Consider the following 17,341-nt stretch of genomic DNA (forward strand, 5'->3'; position numbering starts at 1 on the left):
TGAAAAGGAAGTTGTTGTCATCACTCAGGTTCATTGATCCGAAACAAGATATGTTCATGACATGAAAAATGAGTCGGAGAAGTGCTCAACCCCTTCCCCACTCAAACCTCGATCCATTCGAGGGCTAATGATGAAGCTATGTACCTAGGGTAGGGTCATGGACCTGTCCAAACTGACCTACCCAAGGACATCTCTAGAAGAAATCACCTTTCAATCGACTTGGAGGTGTTCCACTCGACAGACTCGAAGACACTCGACCAAGACCAAACCACTCGACGGCCAGGAGATCTAAAGGCACTCCGCACGCTAACGGTCGGTTATTAAGTAGCTTTTATGGTCATCATAGCACTTTATTAGGGGCGTTACCAGTAACGCCCGGCCTTAATGTATTTAAAAACCCTGCACAACTGAGGGTCGGAGGGGTCCGGCGAACTCTATATAAGCCACCCCCCCTCCTTAGTGTAAAGGGTTCGCACCCCTGTAAACCATACACGCATAATCCAGTCGACCGCCTCTGGGCTCCGAGACGTAGGGCTATTACTTCCTCCGAGAAGGGCCTGAACTCGTAAACCTCGTGTGCTTACAACTTCTCCATAGCTAAGATCTTGCCTCTCCATACCTACCCCCCTACATTACTGTCAGACTTAGAACCACGACAGTATGCTCCTATAATACCACGGTTGAAACGTTTGTTCCAAAACAAAGAGCATGCCAAGGCGATGCGATGGCACAGAGAATACCGTAAGAGAAAGTTGAGAGCACCTGCTGACGGGTCGCAGTGGAGAAAAATCGAGAGAAAGTGCAGGAAGGAGTTTGCAGGTGACGCAATGAACATATGGTTTGGTCTAAGCGCAGATGGCATTAATCCTTTCGGGGAGCAGAGCAGCAACCATAGCACCTGGTCTGTGACTCTATGTTTGTATAACCTTCCTCCTTGGTTGTGCATGAAGCGGAAGTTCATTATGATGCCAATGCTCATCCAAGGCCCTAAGCAACCCGGCAACGACATTGATGTGTACCTAAGGCCATTAGTTGAACAACTCTTACAGCTGTGGAATGGAACAGATGTACGTGCGTGGGATGAGCATGGACATGAAGAATTTGACCTAAAGGCGTTGCTGTTCATGACCATCAATGATTGGCCTGCTCTCAGTAACCTTTCATGACAGACAAACAAGGGATAGCGCGCATGCACGCACTGTTTGGATGATACCGACAATATATATTTGGACAATTGTAGGAAGAATGTGTACCTGGGACATCGTCGATTTCTTCCGAGCAGGCATCCCGTAAGAAAGAAAGGCAAGCATTTCAAAGGTGAGGCGGATCACCGGACGAAGCCTCACCACCGTACTGGTGCTGATGTACATGATATGGTCAAGGATTTGAAGGTAGTCTTTGGAAAGGGTCCTGGCAGACAACCTATTCCGAATGACGCTGACGGACACGCACCCATGTGGAAGAAGAAATCTATATTCTGGGACCTGCCCTACTGGAAAGACCTAGAGGTCCACTCCGCAATCGACGTGATGCACGTGACGAAGAATCTTTGCGTGACCCTGCTTGGCTTCTTGGGCGTGTATGGGAAGACAAAAGATACACCTGAGGCACGGGAGGACCAGCAACATATGCACGTAAAAGATGGCATACATCAGGGTCATGCCAGCTACGCTCTTACCAAAGAAGAGAAGGAAATCTTCTTTGAATGCCTGCTCAGTATTAAGGTACCGTCTAGCTTCTCGTCAAATATAAAGGGAATAATAAACATGGCAGAGAAAAAGTTCCAGAACCTGAAGTCTCATGACTGCCACGTGATTACGACGTAACTACTTCCGGTTGCATTGAGGGGGCTTCTACAGGATAACGTTCGATTAGCCATTGTGAAGCTATGTGCATTCCTCAATGCAATCTCTCAGAAGGTAATTGATCCAGAAATCATACCAAGGTTAGAGAATGATTTGGTGCAATGTCTTGTCAGTTTCGAGTTGGTGTTCCCACCATCCTTCTTCAACATCATGACGCACGTCCTAGTTCACCTATGCGAAGAGATTAACGTTTTGGGTCCTGTATTTCTACACAATATGTTCCCCTTTGAGAGGTTCATGGGAGTCTTAAAGAAATATGTTAATAACTGTGCTAGGCTAGAAGGAAGCATCTTCAAGGGCCATGAAAATGAGGAGGTCATTGAGTTTTGTATTGACTTTATTCCTGACCTTAAACCGGTTGGTGTTCCTGAATCGCGGCATAAGGGAAGACTGGATGGAAAAGGCACGCTAGGAGGGAATCAAATAATATGTATGGACGGAAATTCTCTCACTGAAGCACACTACACAGTTCTATAGAATTCTTCCTTGGTGGCTCCGTATATGGACGAACACAAGAATTTTCTACGCTCCAAACACCCGGAGTGGTCTGATGACTGGATTACACATGAACAAACCAGGAGTTTCGCCGGCTGGTTGCAGACACGTACCATGCATGACGCCTCTATTGAAGACGACATGTACTCGCTATCCCAGTTACCATCTTTGAATATAATGACTTTCAAAGGGTACGAGATAAATGGTAATACATTTTACACGATCGCCCAAGATAAGAAGAGCACCATCCAAAATTGTGGTGTCCGCTTTGATGCAACAACCAAGACGGGAAAGGAAACATATTATGGTTACATAGAAGACATATGGGAACTTGACTATGGACGTGGTTTGAAGGTCTCATTGTTTTGGTGCAAATGGGTCAATATGACACGAGGCGGGGTAACGGAAGACCCGCAGTACGGAATGACAACAGTGGATCTCAACAATCTTGCGTATGCAGACGAACCATTCGTCCTAGCCAATGATGTGGCACAGGTTTTCTATGTGAAGGACATGTCTACCAAGCCGAGAAAAAGAAAAGATAAAGAAGCGAATGCATCATACGATGAGCCAAAGCGCCACACAGTTCTTTCTGGGAAGAGAAACATCGTGGGAGTGGATGACAAGACAGACATGTCAGAAGATTATGAAAATTTTGATGAAATTGCTCCATTCACAGTGAATATTGACCCGAGCATCCCGTTAAATGATGAAGATTTTCCATGGCTACGACGCAAAGGGACACACGCGAAGAAAAATTTTCACACCCAAAGATCTGGGATGTGATCGGCTTCACTATCATCAATTTCTTCTGTGTTTCACACCCAGGAGGGAATCTCTGTAATAGTTAGGGTAGTTATGTGTTTTGGCATTTGAAAAGCGAAGAAATTTTATGTGCAAACAAATTCTTTCATGCATTTACTAATTTTTTCAGCTAAATGGCCCTGAAATTGAAAATCACTTCAAATGAACTCAGAAAAGGTTGAAAGTTGGCATGGCATCATAATTTCACCCACATAGCATGCGCAAAAAAGTAGAGAGGGTTACCGCAAAAACTGGATGCACTTCGTGTACAAAATGGACAATCTCTTTCGAAGTATCAGAGTTTTGGACGAAAACTCATGTGTTACAAAGGCATTTCATTTTTTAAATAACCTAAGCACTATCAAATTGAATATAATGATAAAACACACTAATATTAAACATAAAAAAAGAATCACTGAAAAAACTATTTTCAAAGTTAAGTTATTCACAAACTAGTGAGTCACACAAATTTCAAATAATTCAAAATTTAAACTATTCAAATTTGAAAACTACTGGCACTAACAGAAAGTTTGTAATTTTTTGTACCTAAAGCAGAAAGAATCACAAAGAAACTCTAAATACAGCAAAAAAACTCAAAATAAATAAAACAAAAATAAAAAAAGCAAAAAATAAGAAAATAAAAAGCCCGCCTACTGGGCCAGAGCGGCCTACATACGACTAGAAACCCAACGTGTTATTGGGCCAGGATGCAGGCACGCAAAGGCCCAGTAGGCCCACAAGGCAACACACAACAAGTAGGCCTAGTAGGCCTACTTTGGAGAGGAGCTTGAGAGAGCTGCCGCACTGGGGCTTATAAACAAGTGCGGACGTCCCTCGGCTAGCGAGGTGGGAATAAACTTTCCGCACTGCACCTGCGCCAGCGCACACCCTTTAGTACCGGGTCGTAGCTCCAACCGGTACTAAAGGGGGGGTCTTTAGTACCGGTTGGTGCCACCACCCGGTACTAAAGGGGGTGCGCTTCCCGCCGCTTCGCCTGGCCAAAACAGACCTTTAGTACCGGTTGGTGGCTCCAACCGGTACTAAAGGGGTGTTCTATATAAGAAAACCCTTCAAAAAAATTCATCAATTCGTTCTCCCTCTGCTTCTTCTCCTCTGCCCCGTCGCCGCCGCCCCTCGTCGCCGCCCCCGTCGCCGCTGCTGCTGTCCCCTCTGCCTCGTCGTCCCGTCGCCCGCGCTGTGAGCCCCTCTCCTCCCTCCAATCGAAGCCGCTGCACCGCCGGCGCCATAGGTGCACACGGGCACGCACGCGCATGCACACACGCACACACACAAGATTTTGTTTTCTGTTTTTCTTTTTTTATACAAATGTTTTTGATGAATTAATTAATTAGATTAGATTAATGTCAAATAGTATATAGAAATGTTAGAAATGTTAGAAATTTTAGAAATGTTAGTTTTAGCTAGATGAATTAGATTAATTTCAAATTGTTATAGAAATGTTAGAAATGTTAGTTTTTAGTTTCTTATAATTTTAGTTATAGAAATTTAGAATTTCCATATAAGTCACAATCCAATAATTTAAATAATGTTACTTTTGCGGCGTATAGTATTTTTTATTGACGATGACCGGCCCGCATCCTCGCCGTCGACCCGTTTGTGATGACATCCTGCTTCACAGGACCCATGTCCGGGACTGGGCTCCGCCGGGCTGGCACTGAGAGGTGCTACCTTCAGGGGCTCGCCGCTTGGTGAGGAACCCAGGTCCCGTCGTCGACCTTGATCTCCTTTGGTGGCGTTCACGTGGGCCACATTCGGTGCAGAGGGAGCCAGCCCCGCCGGAGGTGGTGCGTCGTCGTGTCAGGGAGGAGGACGAGCACGTCCATCGCTACATGGCTGCTATGGACGTCAGGTTCTCCAATACCTAGCAGGTTCTTTGGGCAGATGACCGGAGATATGATCCTGTGATGGTTCCTTCTCTTTGGGTGTCCACCGCCCGCGCCCCAGGAACCGCGAGTGGCCTAGATTCTTCTGTAGTATTTGATCATTATTAGCTACCTAGCCAGTGATTATTTGAGACGATGTATTCGAGATTATATATTATTCGAGACGATGTATTCGAGATTATATATTATTCGAGACGATGCATATTATGTACTATATGGTTCAGTTTTTCCTTATTGATTGCATCAATGCATTGTAATTTGAATACTAAATTGTTTTATATTTCTTCTGGATTAGTTAAATAAAAGCTATGGTGGACAATACCGACAGAGAGGGAGAAGAGGCCCTGTTCGAGATCATACACAGCCCTCGCAGGCCAGATGATCTGAATGAAGCAGATGATGGCTCCCAATATCTGAACAATGCCGGGGAGGGTGATGATAAGATATTCGATCTCGACGACCGAGCTGATGAAGTCATGAACTATGATTATGATTATGATGACGCAGACAATGTTGATCTTGAAATAACAAAGACTACCAGCGAGGTATATTTATATAAGAAGGCATCTGGTGATCATCACATGTTTTTTTGATTTGAAGATATATTAACGAATCGATCTTTCTTCTTTCAGCCCTCCGGATCGAGCAAATCTGCTTCTACAGACAGCAGGACAAAGCGAGGCCCAGGCAAAAAGTTGAAGGAGGGTGTAAAGTACAACATCGATTCCATCAAAGCTAGTGGCGAACCCCTCACACCTAAGAACATTGCGAACAAGTTCGTTCGTCAGTGTGGAGTTCTTGTGCACGACCAACTCCCGATCTCCATTCAAGAATGGAAAGAGCCAAAAACTAAATGTCCAGATGTTACTTGGGTCGACGACAGAGCAAAAGAAAAGCTTTGGGAATCTCTAATGGAACATTTCACCCTACCAGATTATTTCACTGATGCAGATGTGCAAAAAGTCAAGGACGCCGCTCTTAAGAAGATGGCAATTGCATTCAACACCCACAAGAAAACTGTATGGGCCAACTACGTCGCTGTAGAAAGGAAGACTCCGGAATTCAAGGGAACACTGGAGAAGCAAAGAGAACACTGGCCCGCTTTCGTGAAATTCAAGGTATCAGAATTATCTAAGGAACGGTCGAGAAAAAACAAGGCCAATGCCGCAAAAGATGAAGTTCCATAGGCTGGGGCCAGGTGGCTACGCGGTGGCAATGCCTAAGTGGGATAAGTCTGAGCAAGAGATGGAGGATGCAGGGGTCACTCCGGTTACTAGGAGCTAGCCCCCCGGGTGCAGAACTTGGTTCTATGCGCATGGGGGGGCGTTGGACCCGAAGACAGGCCTGGTTTCGACGAAGGCAAGTCTAAAAGGAGCCGAACAAAAGTTACTTGACACAGTATAAGATGCTCGAAAGGGGGTGTTCACGCCCAACAGAGAGAACGACGAACTTACGCGCACCCTGGGAAATCCTGAACACCCGGGAAGAACACGAGGCAAGGGCGTTATTCCCTGGTGTGAGGGCTTTTCGGAATGGAACGACGACTACAGGTGTCGTGCAAGAAAGAAGATGGAAGAGGAGAAGAAGAGGAAGCTAGAGGAGGAGCACAGGAAGCAGGAAGCAGAACGCCTTCAAGGCCTAGAAGCCAGGCACACAGACTTGGCACTCAAATTTCAGTGGCAGCAGCAGATCGACTCACTTAGCCAGGAAAGGGGGTCTCAGCAGCGACAGCAGCAAGCGGATGATCCAGCATTGGATAGCACCATCCCATCCATGCCGAGAAGCAGCGTTGGTTCCGCCCCGGGCGATGCATTGCTGGATACATACCCTGTGGATGACATCATAGAGAACACTAACTGTGAGCTACACTTCAAAATGAAGAACATATCCATGAAGGTGGCAGACGTCGTTGCTTTTACAAATACCCCCGAAGCAACCTTCCATTGCACCCCGATTCCAGCGGGCTATACTCGTGTCTTGGTTGATGAGGTGGTGGACCAATATTCGGGGCTAGAGCTTGACATTCCTAGAGGTGACGACGAGCACACACTGGGAGAGGTCATACATCATATCATCCTATGGAGAAAGGATTGCATCATCTTTCGAAGGCCACCGACACCACGTCAGCCGAATCCTCCTCGAAGTCCGCCACCAAGTCAGCAGACTCCCGCTCCTCCAAGTCCACGAATGCGTGAGCTGACTCCTCCTCGAAGTCCTCCACCATGTCAGCAGACTCCCGCTCCTCCAAGTCCACGAACGCGTGAGCTGACTACTCCTCGAAGTCCGCCACCGTGTCAGCAGACTCCCGCTCCTCCAAGTCCACCAATGCGTGAGCAGACTTTGCTCCAACTCACCCACGTCATCCGTCTCCGCTGCCTCAGCAATCGCAGAAGAGACACGCCGCATCTATGGTGCATAGCGGTACGAGTCGAGGTAGTACAGGAGGTACAGGCGGAGGCAAGCAATACAAATATGGTCCAAGCCACACTCCTCTTCCTCGGAGGCCTTACGACATGACCGAGGAGCAAAACAAATCCATAGTGAAGGCCCAAGTGGACGCCCATTTTGGATCGAAACCGGCACCGCCGCCAAGGGAGAAAGTGCCTGAGGAAAAGATTGACCACTTCATTCGTATGGCTAAATCACCAGCTCCCAAGCCTGTTGACTCAGACTATGAGTGCCAAATCAGGAAGGCACATCGAGCACGACTACAGAAGGAAGCGAGCTCGAGCTTGAGCCAACAAGCAGCTGGCAAAAAATGCAGGAAAACCGTTCCCCAGCTGGGAGAACAGGAGGCGCAATCGAACCCCCCCCCCCCGCTTGTTGTGCCAACAACACATGAGAGTACGCGCGCCCTATATTATTGTGGGCAAACTGTTCCCTAGCTGAACAATCTGGTAATAACCGAGGAGCATATAAGCCAGGCTAAAATGCTCAATATCAGTGTTGGACAACTCCTCGAGATCGAGCCCATGTCTCCTCTTAGAGAGAAGGAAATAAGACCGAAATATGTCCGGGGCCAACCTTTGGTCAAGCCCGAGGAGGTCAAGAATCTCCCAACGAGAATGTATGAATTGCATCAGTGGTACATGAACATTACCAAGATTTCCAATCGAGAGTCCCTCATGGTGAATGTGAAGGAGGAGCATTACTTCCATGAGAAAGCTCTGTCCGTTGAGTATTCAGAACTATTTCAGTTATACAATCAAGACGCACTCGACAAATCTCTCGTCAGTTGCTATTGTCTGTAAGTGATTTCTTTCTATAATTTAAGTCTCAAGCTAGTTGTAGTGATCATTTTGATCAATCATTACCTGTAATTATCCTCACTATATTCTTTTCTGTGGTATTATGCAGGATGAAGATGTATGAAATGAAAAAATCTGGACGCTATGCCATTGGGTTCATTGACCCAAATACCGTTAATGAACACACATGGAATATTCCAAGTTGTCGAGCAAGTTTAGAGGAAAGCATGCTAGAGTTCTTCAAGCGCCTCAATACCAATGAAGATATAGTACTTCCTTACAACTTCCTGTGAGTCACACTGTCTTGTACTACAAATTCTGTTTTTGCTTACTAGCTAGCTATATGTTAATAATTAAGTGTATAGGATTTAGGGTAGTTGATTAGTGTTGTGCACATGCCCGCTTAATTAAGACATGCAAACGTGTGCGCATACAGTTACCACTGGATCTTGTTAGTCAATAAAGTTGATAAAGGAACAGTTGAAGTACTGGACTCACTACTTAAGGAAGAAAATGACTTCGCCATCTTGAAGGGGATACTCGACAGGTAATTTCAATCATTATTAACTATATCTCGGCCTATTTTCGTTATTTCCTGATATCAACTATTTAATAACCCCTTTATTATTTTTCTTTGCTGCCGGGCAGGGCTTCGGCAAAGTTCATCAAGGTGACTCCAGACAACTGGAAAAAAAGCTGTATTGGTGGCGACCCAAGGTAAGTAATTAAGTAGTACTAGCTAGCTAGCTACCATCTCTTTAATTCTTGTTTCAATACCATTAATTAATTAGCATGCTTGATTAATCATTATCTGATTAAATTCCATTCTCGTAAAGGCCCTGAAGCAGGCGCCGGGGACTGATCTATGTGCATACTACGTTTGTGAGAACAATCGCATGATGGCGTCCGAAAGGAGCAGATCTCAAAGACAGGACTGGGTACGTTTGTCAGAACACTAGTCATAAATTTTTACACCATTATCGATATCTAGTCACACAACTAATACACATGCATATTGATCTCCTTCCTAACAGTTCAGAGAGGTGCGGGAACAGCTCCTACCAACGGAGCGCATACTAGCACTTCAAGAGGAAATAGCGGGATTTTTGCTCAACCAGGTCATAGATCCCAAAGGAGAATACTATTACCCGCTACCGCCCCCATGAACACTTGTCATCGTGCTCCGAAGGCACCAAGGCAACATGTAGGAGAAATTGTATATATATATATATACATGTGTATGTGTGAATAATTAATGGTGGTTGTGAGACATTCGAATATATATATACCTGTTGTTGGCCCAGGATGCAGGCCCGCAAGGCCCAGTTGGACCACAGGGCAACACAGAACGGGTAAGCCCAGAAGGCCTGCTTTGGAGAGGAGCTCGAAGGAGCAGCCGCGGCTGGGTTTATAAACCAGTGCGGCTGCCCTTCGCTAGGCGAGGTGGGACTAAACTTTGCGCCCCTCACCTTGCAGCGCACCCACTTTAGTACCGGGTCGTGACTCCAACCAGTACTAAAGGGGGGGGGGGTCTTTTATACCAGTTGGAGCCACCACCTGGTACTAAAGGCCAGTACTAAAGGCCAGCCCTTCCCGCCGTTTGGCCTGGCCAAAACAGGCCTTTAGTACCGGTTGGTGGCTCCAACCGGTACTAAAGGTGCCTCCTATATAAGAAAGCACTTCAAAAATTTCAGTTTCTCATCTCCCACTTCTCTCTACCGCCGCCCCGTCCCGCGCCGTCGCCGTCCCCGTCCCGCACCGTCGCCGCCCCCGTCGCATCGTCCTACGCCGTCGTCGTCCCCGTCGCACCGCCGCCCCGTCCCGCGCCGTCGCCGTCCCCGTCCCCGTCGCGCCGTCGCCCCGTCCCGCGCCGTCGCCGTCACCTCGACCTCGCCCGCGCGCGCTGTGAGCCCCTCCCCCGGCCTCTCCTCCCTCCAATCCACCGCGCCGCCGCCGGCGCCAGCCGCGCGCGCGCACACACACACAAATTTTCTGTTTTTAGTTTTTAGTTTTTTCTATTTTTTCTGTTTTTCAGACAAAGTTTTAGATGAATTAATTAATTAGATTAGATTAATGTCAAATAGTATATAGAAATGTTAGTTATAATATAATGTCAAAGGTTTTTTCTGTTTTTTCTATTTTTTATACAAATGTTATAAATTTTAGTATATAGAAATGTTAGTTTTAGTTATAGAAATTTAGAATTTGTATATAAGATATCACCATCCAATAATTTTAAAAGTGTTACATTTGCATATAGTATTAGTTTTCGACGATGCCCGGCTCGCATCCTCGCCGTCGACCCGTTCGCGACGACGTCCTGGTTCAGAGGACCCATGTCCGGGACTGGGCTCCGCTGGGCTGGCACTGGGAGGTGCTACCTTCAGGGGCACGCCGCTTGGTGAGGAACCCGGCCCTAGGTCCCGTCGTCGACCCTGATCTTCTTTGGTGGCGTTTGCATGGGCCACGTTCGGTGCAGAGGGAGCCGGCCCCACCGAAGGTGGTGCGTCGTCGTGTCAGGGAGGAGGACGAGCACGCCCGTCGCTACATGGCTGCTATGGACGTCAGGTTCTCCAATACCTGACAGGTTCTTTGGGGAGATGACCGGAGCTATGATCCTGTGAGGAGGAAATAAACCAGAAATATGCCCGCGGCCAACCTTTGGTCGAGCCCGAGAAGGTCAAGAACCTCCCAACGAGAATGTATGAATTGCATGTTTGGTACATGAAAATTACCAAGAGTTCCAATCGAGAGTTCCTCATGGTGAAAGTCAAGGAAGAGCATTACTTCCATAAGCTAGCTCTGTCCGTTGAGTATTCAGAACTATTTCAGTTATTCAATCAAGATCCACTCGACAAATCTCTCGTCAGTTGCTATTGTCTGTAAGTGATTTCTTTCTGTAATTTAAGTCTCATGTTATAGCTTTAGTGCTCATTGATCGATCATTACCTGTAAATATCCTCACCATATTCTTTTTGTGGTATTATGCAGGATGAAGATGTATGAAATAAAAAAAGTTGGACGCTATGGCATTGGGTTCATTGACCCAAATACCATTAATGAACACACATGGAAATTGAAATGGTATAAACAAGATGTATAGAATAAAATGCTAGAGTTCTTGAAGCGCCTCAATAGCAATGAAGATATACTACTTCCTTACAACTTTCGGTGAGTCACACTGTCTTGTACTACAAATTCTATTTTTGCTTACTAGCTAGCTAGATGTTAATAATTAAGTGTATAGGGTTTAGGGTAGTTTACTAGTGTTATGCACATGCCCGCTTAATTAAGACATGCAAACGTGTGCGCATGCAGTTAGCACTGGATCTTGTTAGTCATTAGAGTTGAAGAAGGAAAAGTTGAAGTACTGGACTCACTACTTAAAAAAGAAAGTGACTTCACCATCGCGAAGGGGATAGTCGACAGGTAATTTCAATCATTATTAACTATATCTCGGCCTATTTTTGTTATTTCCTGATATCAACTATTTAATAACCCCTTTATTAATTTTCTTTGCCGGCGGGCAGGGCTTGGGCAAAGTTCATCAAGGTGACTCCAGGAAAATGGTGACAAAAACTGTTTTGGTATCGACCCAAGGTAAGTAATTAAGTAGTACTAGCTAGCTACCATCTCTTTAATTATTGTTTCAATACCATTAATTAATTATCATGCTTGATTAATTATTATTTGATTAAATTCTATTCTCGTAAAGGCCCTGAAACAGGCGTCGGGGACTGAAGTGTGTGTATACTACGTTTTTGAGAACATTCGGATGATGACGTCCGAAAAGAGCAAATCTGATAAACAACAATGGGTATGTTTGCCAGAACACTATTCACGAATTTTACATGATTATCGATATCTAGCCACACAACTAATACACATGCATATTGATCTCCTTCTTAACAGTTCAAAATACACATGCATATTGATCTCCTTCTTAACAGTTCAAAGACATGCGGGACCAGCTCCTACCAACGGAGCGCATACAAGCACTCCAAGAGGAAATAGCGGGATTTTTGCTCGACCAGGTCATAGATCCCAAAGGAGAATACTATTACCCGCTACCGCCCCCATGAACCACTCCCAATTATCATCATGCTCCGAAGGCACCAAGGCAACTGTAGAAGAAATTATATATATATATATGTGTGTGTGTGTGTGTGTGTGTGTGTGTGTGTGTGTGAATAATGGTGGTTGTGAGACATTCGATTTATATATCATCGAATGTCTCACAACCACCATTATTCACACATACATATGTACCATAACCCGATTACTTTTGTTACGAGAAAATCTATTTATATATATGCATAATGTGTACAATGTGTAGTATCGTAAAATACCAGCAAACAAAAAAGAATTAAATGGAAAACACAAAATTAATGGAAAAATTAAAAATAAAACCAAAACCCCCAAAAACATTTAGTACCGGTTGGTGTTACCAACTGGTACTAATGGTCTACCAGCACCCGGGCCTGGCTTGTGCCACGTGGTGGCACTTTAGCGCCGGTTCGTGCTGAACCGGTAGTAAAGGGGGGGCCTTTAGTCTCCACTCTTTAGTGCCGGTTGTAGAACCGGCACTAAAGGCCCTTACGAACCGGCGCTAAAGCCCGGTTCTGCACTAGCGTCAGGATGCAAAGTATGAGGAAGCAGGGGCAGAGTGGAAGAAAAGTGAATCAGAAGGGGATTTGAGTGGGTCGGGGGTGCCGGAGTCCTACGTGGTGGCGGTTTGAACTCCTAATCCCCCCAATCCATTTTGCTCCAATTTGCAGGAAAATGGAGTCCGGCTCGGTCTGCGAACCAATGGGGTGCCGCGTTGGATGATAAAATAGGTTCAAACAGCTCGATCCAAACGGATGCAGGTGATTTAAAGGTCAGCATTGGAGACACCCTAAGACACAAATAGAGACAGAACAGATCACAAACAGACGTCACACACACACATGTATGTATGTATGTATGTATGTAGACCATTCACATAGGGTTGTTTTCATCCTTATCTGCCAACAGATGAATCCAGTGACCATGTGTGCAATATGTAACAACGGGAGAAAGAATGCACGAGTATATGCCTACGTGCTTCATTATAACTTGGCAGCGCTCATATTCATAGGTTAGTAAAAAATGCAGTGTCTATTTGGCACTCGACACAAAAGTAGTCGGGCTTCAATCAAATTTTGTGAAAAATAGAGAGATGGCATGTGTTTTTCCTTTTTCCTTAGGGATGAAATTAGTTGGACCATTCAATCGTAGTAACTTTTTTTAACAGAGTATGGGTCTTTTGTGGACGGAGAGCACATGCTGACACAAGAACTCAAAGAAAAGAGAACTACAACTTGGCCCTGACCTTTTTATGGAGAGCCCCAACAGAGAAACTACATTACAATCGGGTGTAAAAACTACCTGAACGCAAAACCAATTGCACTGACACCGGAGGCAAACCACTAGGTTCGATGTAACCATCATTGCCTTCGAAGGAGATGCATAACTCATAAGAGAAGGACACCATGGACTATATCAAAGGACAATTACCTCCCTTTTGGCAATTATGGCTGCAGTGAAGACCCGAGCCGTAGCTTCAACCCAAAACCATCGGTGACGAACAACTGCCTAAACACTACACTTCAGTAATCCCTCCCTCCCCCTCTATCCTTCCACCACCACGATGAAGAGAAGAGAGGAGGAGGAGAGGCCGAGGCTCCTCCAGATCAGGGGTGACTAGGGCCTCTGGTTTGACCATCTCCCCAACTCGAACAACTTTTCCTCTGACCAACATGGTTGCGATGAAGACTGGAGTGGTAGCTTCAATGCAAACACCAGGGGTGACGAACTGTAGCCCAAACACTACACTCCGGTAATCCACCCCCTATCTTCCCACCACGACGAGTAGAAGAGAGGAGGAGGAGAGGCTAAAGCTACTCCAAATCAGGGATGACTCCCCAACTCGAACAATTTTTCCTAACAAGGAGAGAATAACCAAGATCAGGTTTATTTAGAGAAGCAAAAGGGGGTGGGTTAGTGAGGGCGTTGGCGGTGAAAACAACTTGTTGTCATATGGATCTGGCCAAGAGGTGCCAACTTAGGAGCGTAATCTTGTTTGACCCTCTACCTCGCCTACATCACCATGAATGACAGGGAGAGGAGATAGAGGAATCATTCCGAATCAGGGTGGATCTAGATCTGACTGCCTCTTTATTTGGCAGGAGAAGCAAAGCAAAGGAAAACCTACTACTACACACGGGTACGGCCTCTTCCCCCCATTCCGGCTAACAACGCGAGTGGAAGAGGGAGGAATAATGTTGATCGGAGTCTACGACATGAGCCTGACTTCACTCAGAGCTCAGTTTACATGAATGAGATAAAGGAAGAAAGAAAGTGTCATTGATGAACACCACATAAGCTTACAAATTCCTTATTGCTTTGATGGTCTAATAATATAGAGTACGTAACTAATTTGCTATCAGGAACTCCATTTACGAAAAGGTATGGTAGCACCCGGGAGTCCCGACCCTCGGTTATCCTGTGCGTCGAGCATCGTCAAGATTCGTGCTCTGTTCTGACAAACCACAGAGCATTTGCAGTGGAAGCATGCGTATCCAGGCCATTTCACGATTTTAATATAGGTACTCAGCTCCGACAGCGGTGCAGGCTGGTGTCTGTTGATAAGACAAGTCACATCTCTTTTCATCTTTCTCCCGCACGCCATGTCTCGCATGCAGATTCTGCATGCATCTCTGCGCATGCACCAGCGAAACTCTCTCACAGTGTAACAAAGTATCTCTCACTTGCAGACAAAAGTATATTTTACCAACAAATAACCTCTCCCTCTCCCACAGGTTCTCTTTCCCACTTGAGTAAAAACATTCTTTCTCCCACTTCTCTCAAAAGGATGAGTTCTCTCTCACAGTCACATCCTATCTCTCTCTTTAGATTTTCAAAGAAACATTTTTCTTTCTCTAAATATCACATGCAACTTCTCTCTTGGATTTCGATCTTTGTCTTTCTCTCGTGTCAACAGCTGCAGTGGCCGGGCAAGGCTCGTTGTACGAGAAATTTCTGCTTGCAAAATTACTGCTCACACAGGCCTGCTAATGCAACTGGCAGCCAAGACAGGGCACAAATCTCAAAATTTAGTTTCTTGGTGGACGCTCAGATAAGCGGGAGTCTAGGCCCTCGGGCCCTGAAAATTCATTCTCATCTATTTATAGTTCGGTACTTCGGGTGATTGCTTTTGTTACTATACACAGTTTCAAACATACTTGATCCGTGACATGAAATTTTTAGGTCAAATACTTTTTAGTGTTATGTCCATGAGGATATGCTTAACAAAATTGATCATGAAAAATAATGACTTCAAATGGGACCGTGAAACAATCCACATCATTTGTTTTCGAAAAGAGGATAACTCCCGGCCTTTACATCAAAAGATGCATATAACCATATATTATTCAAGAAAGAAAATCACGCAACGGAACAAATTCGACCCGAAAAAGAAAACCCGAGGCCATGCCTCGCGAGAGTAGTGCCGCCAGGCAACCACTAACCATATGGTAAAAGTCCACAACAAACAAAAAGTATAAAACTCCTAGGCTAAGCCTTTAAGAGGGAAATACCGCACGTGTGCTAATTGTGACAAGTCTAAACATAGGTCAGTCATGGGATTTTCATCCTCAAAGTTGAGATTTAATCCACCACCTTCAACAAGGACACAACGCATACGTCCGTCGCTCATCATCGGTCAACTCAAAATAAATAAATAAATAAATAAATAACACATCAATAATGGCTTCTCCATGACAATGATATTGTAACTAGAAAAATAAATAAAACATCGGTAATAGCTTGACAAACCTAGACTAGTTCGCTTCATGTGATCGTGGTCATCATCAAAGCATATATGTTTGACAAGTCATCAAGATATGAACTAATAACAGAGTGAACAAGCCTTTGCCTTTTCTTAGGGACCCTTTGCTTCTTTGAGAAAAAGGGTTTCCCCCCGCTTTATATTATAAAGCACACAACCGAACATCCAGCTCGCTAGGGCCGCAGCACAGATAAGCCTAAAAGAAAACAAAAGAAAATGAAAGGGAAATAAATGCCGACACCGGCAGATCAACGGAGAAAGGAAGACCGGCAACCGCTGCACCTTCCGACGAAGTACCACCGCGCTCCCAGTATCTCGAAGCGCCTCGCACCAAGTAGCACCTTCAAGAAGGAATGCGAGCCACACTATTGTGGCCCGCTCTGAACGACTATACCTTGCCATACATTTTGCAATTATGTTTTGAGTTCTATTTAGCTTATGTGGAATAAACTCTCTATCGATCATTAAAGACTTAATCTCAACAACAAAATGACCATAAGCCGAATGATCCAAACTTTACCCAGAGAGACAAGACAGGGCAGTCGAAGAGTCAGACTGCACCAGAACAAATCCCTTCTTGCTTCGATGGTCTAATAATATAGAGTATGTAATTAATTTGCTATCAAATTACAACTCTATTTAGAGTTTGGTACTTCGGATGATTGCTTTTGTAATTGTACACAGTTTCAAGCATAATTCTTGATCCATTGCATGATATTTTTAAGTCAAATATCTTTTAGTGTTATGTCCATGATGATATGGTTAATAAATGTTTAAAGTAAACAAAAATGATCAGCAAAAGCTATGACTTCAAAAGTTATAGTTTGAGTGTCCCACCTCAACTTGTTACTCACTCTTATACCAAAATTTAATTTTCAATAGCTAAGCTGGGCTAAAATATCCTAGGATATAGAATTCAGAAATCTGAACTAGACAACAAATAGCACTAGTGCTATGGAATAGCCATAATCAACAGAAACTAATAAGTAAAGGAGAACTTAACCTAGTTCATACATTTAATAGCATTTTTTGTAAAAAAGCCAAAGGCCATATATTAGATAAAATGAGCGAAAATACTCATGTGAGCCCGAGCTCACAGGAGCCCGGTATCTGTGCCACTTATTTCCGTCGTGATCTGGGCCAGAATGGGTATAG

This window comes from Triticum urartu, chromosome 6A (genome assembly GCF_056163025.1).
Source record: "Triticum urartu cultivar PI428250 chromosome 6A, HENAU_Tu73, whole genome shotgun sequence".
Classification (NCBI taxonomy): domain Eukaryota; kingdom Viridiplantae; phylum Streptophyta; class Magnoliopsida; order Poales; family Poaceae; genus Triticum; species Triticum urartu.